Genomic DNA, 5684 nt, shown 5'->3' with positions numbered 1-5684 from the left:
ATTTGACTTTTAAACGTGGGGAAGGCACAATCAAGCGTTTCTAGTTTAATGGATGTCAAGTCATTTAAAGGAATAGTTTGATATTTCGTTAAATGAATTATGCTCATTTTCCTGCGTTAGATGTGAAGATCGATACCACTCTCATCTGTCTGGTTTATATGAAGCTGCAGCCGGTTAGCTTAGCATGGCATCAACACCAGTCTGGCTCTGGGGTCCTCTGAGGTTGCCAGGCAACCAGCTGAAATTACAGGAAGTCACTGCACATTACCGCCCGCAAAACACAGAATTGTTCTCTGCATGCTGGTGAATGTTTGTCTCTATGCTAAATGGAGCTAACTAGCCGCCCGGCTCATTGAAGGACAGACATGAGAGTGGTATTGATCTTTTCATCCAGCTGTCGGAAAGACAGCAAATAAGGCTAATTCCCCGAAGGTGGAAATTATTCATTTAATGTAAAATTCACCCATCAAGGACAGGCTTCCTGTTGATTCGATCACTCAAATGCTTCCGCAACCGTTGTAGCCGTTGAATATTCATATTCTAGTCTGAGAACATTGCTTTCCCTCCATGCCAAATGATGCCATGTGCTTGGGGCCTGCAACACAAAGCTGTTCAAGTGGGAGTCCGGGTCCAAGGTTTTACCCCCACTGTATTACACATGTCGGAGCATCAGACTGTGATCGCAGGCTGTTTGTGCATCTTCATGCTTGGATCTGAATTGATTCAAGGTTTTTTTTATGTTATATGATATGCTTCTTGATTCTGCAGATGTCTACTGATGTTTGCACTATTTGCACAGACTAGATTGGGGTAGACTCATATTTTACAAAAGAAAGGGTTTGGCAAATTGCAAAAAATTTTGTTAAATTTAGTCATAGTCAAAGAAGCAGCTCACAATGTGGACGGCCATTATTGACATAAGAATTTCCCTTCAGCTGGAACGTTTTCATGGAATTTTTTTGTTGTTGTTTGATCTTTTGTTGAAAACATTATAATGTGTTAATATTACAAGATGCACAGTGTGCTACTCATTATTCTTAGGAGTGAAATGTGCCTCTAAACTTGGAAGCATTGATTGGAAGATTGTAGTTATGTAATTTCATTAGAAATGTGAAAGGATTTCTAGCTACGAATATGCTATGCCATATTTGTGTGATTTAAAATAAATAGGGCGAATAAAATACACTTATGTTTCTGTATATTCTTTTAGAAAATCCAATAATAGTAGGGCACTGAGCATACAAGCTTGCAAATATAAATATCTCAATATGAAATAAGATCTTTTAAGTCATGAGCTTCGTGACATCCTCTTTAGACATCTGTGCTTGTGTGGGTTTGGATTTAGTCACTTGATTTGATTGATTTGATATATTTACCGCTTTAATATGATGCGCTAGATTTCTTCTTGTATCTCCGAAGTCGGATACAGATAATGAACGAGAGGGAGAGAAGTAGCGAGGCACCAGCGTCAATTCATCATAGTGAAAAGAACCCATTTCAAAAGGAAATGTTGTCAAATGATATGATGTAGAAGTCCTCTAGCCATTTCAGCGTCCACATCAATCATCGCTGGGTTTTTTTTAACATTATTATTTGATGCATTTCCTAAATGTACAAATGTTCAAAACAAATGAGAAGGCCGACACACATTCTTTATTTAGACTTAATTCTCCAGGTGAGGAAAGGAAAGCTGGTTATGTGTACAAGTATACGAGTACGCCTGTATAGTATCCCAAAAACGTAGTATGTTGTGTTTCTTGTGTTCATTCAGAATGTGAGATAAACATTCATACAGGTGAAATAAAGCTGCGCTTGATGTATAAAAATACATGCTACTGTCTGATTAATCAATGTCTGTCTGTTCTTAATGTACCACTAGGGGGAAACATCATGCTATGCAACCTCAAAGCATTACAGGCTACCCAAACATCATTAGCGCACAGGCTGATATCCAGCAATATGGTTAAAAGTGACAAGAACAACATGATTTAACAAACTAAACATCATCATATTTAATGTATTGCTTTTTTCACCCATTTGGTTCATGAAAGGATCTGAGTGAAGACTCATGAGCTGTTGTTATTATACCTTTACAGAGTGTCAGGTTTAATGTAGCTCTACTTAGCGTCACACCAAGCCTCCATTCAACACCATGTGATGCAGCAATAATATGTCAGCACTTACAGTCGAGCCGCTATTGAAGATGCGACGCAATCTCTCATTGTGTGACTGGTGCTTTCAGTGACAGGCTCGCCACCAGCAGTGTTGCTGTTGTTTGCATAATTTCATTAAGAGCTATCTCCTAATGAGCGACTATGTTTCACTATGTTGTTTTGCATCGTCTGGAGGGCTTTTTTTCTACATCGCCTTCAAGTCTGGCGAACAAACAAACCACTTTTTAAGGGGGCTTCCGGCATTCAGACCATCAAGTGCTCGTTTTCCTAGCTGGGGCACATCTACGACGCCACTCAACGGCCCACGGAGCCCTCGTTCTCTTTTATCTCTATCTTCAACAAGAAAACCAAGAAGCAAACTCACACAGCACGGAAGCAAAATCATATTTTTTTTGACTTGGCTGCAAATCATATTCACGACTCCACAGAAACACTGGGGATATCTAATTTCCTTATTGAGCATATTTACAATACCGTGCAACAAATTCTCAAATCCCGATTGAGCTCGTATTTCGGGATGAGCTGCTATTATGTATCTTAACAAATAACAAACAGCATATGCGTGTGTGAGAGAACGCAGTATCCTGAATGGCACCTCGGTGACAAAAGGGGGCCTCGGTGCCCATAAACGCTCTCCCTCTAAGCCTCTTTGTTATATGGCGTCCATATAAACCGATGCAAGAATGCCTCGTCCCATCAGGCTGATAACCAGAGGAATATATTAATTCAGTTCATCACTGCGTAAACGTAGACGTGGAGTGGCTGCTGCTACCTCACCTCGGTGACAGAGTGCTTGACCTCCGCCTTAAGCAGTTCCCGTATCCGCGGAGTGTGTCAGCTGCACACGTAGAGCTTTTTTTTTCGGGGTCCGGCCCTGATGATGATAAATCTGCTCCGGTTTGTTCACCGGTTGATTGTGGTTTACAGCCGAGCCTGGAGAGTGTAGTGTGGGCCGTCATGGAGACAGCTGCCAAAGGAGATGCAGCCTTTATGCTCCTCTATATGGAAGGCAGAAATTAGGGAAAGAGAGAGAGAGATAGAGAGAGGGAGCACAGAATAATGTTGCATCAATCAGTCTAAATTACTTGCTTATGTAATTAGCTAACAATGTTTTGTTTCTCCGGTTCCCTGAAGTTATTAGTGGTTCACAGTTAACCTTGAAGTAATTGGAAAGGCTTCGTTGATGTTTCCCTATCTGTATGAGACTGACAGTTTATTTTTCTTCTCTGGATGGCTTCCCTCCTCTTTCATGTTGCTACAGTATTTATGAATTAGTTTCCTGTCGCTTTACAGTACTGCCTAATACTAATTGGTGGTGAGATATATGGGTTATTCACATCCCACTAGGTGTCACGCTGTCTTCCTTCCTTCCCCGACATTAACATGACGGAGAATTGTCGAAACTAATAACGTGGTGTTGTTGCTCGAATGCTGCACGCCGCACAAATTACACCTTCCTTCAAACTGGCATAATCTCAAACATAAATTTGTACACTAACTGTGCAGCCTCCGCTCCTCCAACTAGTCCCTGACATTTTAATTTGATGCTTCATCTGCAATTAGACACGAACTGCACGGCCATTGGTTTATTTTTATTTTAAGGGAATCACTAAATATTCACTTTGGACTCCTTTTAATTTGAAAGTAGAGACTTTGGTGCTGACGTTTTTTCACCCTCAGTTCTTATTAAGTATTAAAACGTTGGATAGTGTTCCCCTAGGGAAATGAATTTAGCTGCCATGGTTTTGATGACCGTCATGTCAGTGGCATAATATATAGGATGCAATCCGGTTGTCAACGCAGAGACTGGATGTGTTGTTAATGAGCTGTGTGTGTGAGGGAAAAAAAGCCTGCTCCTCATTGTTTGAATTTATGATAAGAAAAACATCCAAAAACAAAAAGAGAAAAGCAATCTGTTAGGGAACATCTTGGAGTGTTTGTGTAGCCAAAGCTTTGCTCAGTTTTGTTCCGTTGCTATTTCACACAGAGAAAATGTTACATACTTTTTAATTTTCTGATAGTCCCCCTTGCCTCTGTCGGCCACTTTGCCGGATAGATATCTGGCCGAGAAGTTAATTTAAATGACTTTTTGAGGATGGCGATTGATCCGTTGCATACTAAATAACTTCCCCGGCCTTAGATAAAAGTGTCGCCGTAGAATGAATAAGGAAATGTCAGGAGTTCTCCTCAATCACACTGCTATTGTATCCATCTTATTATCATTGTTCCCATCTAATTATGTAAGCGCTGCTCGTTCCGTGGCTCTCACCTTCCAGTAATCCCACACAATACTGAAATCTAGTTATTGGCAACATTATAAATCTTGCAATGAATTTGCGAATGCCCGTGTTATTCGACTTTAATACCCCAGTGATTTTAAATGTATTTTTCAAGGGCTGCTTACTCATGTCTAATGTTTCAAATATAAAAAAAAGAGAGAAGAAAAAAAAGTGCTTTGTTTGTTGTTTTCTTTGGAATTGTCAAGGATCGAGGAGAATGAGGCAGGTTTGCTTTTTGTTTACCCGAGAAGATCGCAGCCTGGGTCATATTAGAGATGTTTACTCCTCCTGTCAAAGGATAAGTTGTAAATTTTAGCTCACAGGAAATGAAAGATGTAGTGGCGTGCTGTGTACAGACACCAAAGTAATGTCACCTTGAGTGAGCTTTCCTCTTGTCTGGACTGGCAGGTGATATCAGAGGATAAACTCCATTTTGACCTTGTGTTCACTCATCACAACAAAAACACAAGAGAGGAGCAGCATAAAAAAAAAAGAAAAAACACACACACACACACACCAACCGTCACATTTCAAATATTATTGTTTCCTTCAGCTGATAACTGCACTTCTCTCCGTCTGGAGCTGATGATGTTAGGTTTGATTTTAACACCGTTATTAAAAATGCAAAAAACACACGACTAAACATATCGTCATTAACATTCAGTGCCACGGAGGTGTGATTGATTCCATCATCAACCAAGTCATTTTCGTGGCCAGCATAGCAACATCAAAACACTGTGACCTCCATTATTTCCCCTTTGAAATTGCATTCACTTTATTCGCCTCTTTGGCTCTCCAATACCTTGAATCATTTCTCCTGGGAGGGTGTTTTCTTTCCCCCCGACCTGCTGCTTCTCTGCCAGTCCTAAGAGCGGTGGAACCAGCAATTCTCGCACGCTGTATGTGGGACACTTGTGCTAAGAGGGAGGCCAGGCGTCTGGCACAACCTGCCTGAGACGTGTGCACTAGATTCAGCTCGCTGAGATTTAGGCCCCCCTAAAATAAACTGCTGTTATATTTATCGCGAAATAATGAAAACGTGGATCTTTTGTGCCACGGATCAAACTCATTCTGGAATGCAGAGCAGGAGGTTAGAGGGAACGGATAAAAATAGACGTAAACATTCACGAGGCTTTGATAAGCTTACTCTGAACTTGCTTACTCCTGAAGTCCCATTACTATCAAGTCAATATTCTCCACGTGGATGATTCTTAAAGGGATAGTTCAACAT

Source organism: Eutrigla gurnardus (genome assembly GCF_963514095.1).
Source record: "Eutrigla gurnardus genome assembly, chromosome: 12".
Taxonomy (NCBI): Eukaryota; Metazoa; Chordata; class Actinopteri; order Perciformes; family Triglidae; genus Eutrigla; species Eutrigla gurnardus.
This window is presented reverse-complemented; position numbering follows the sequence as displayed.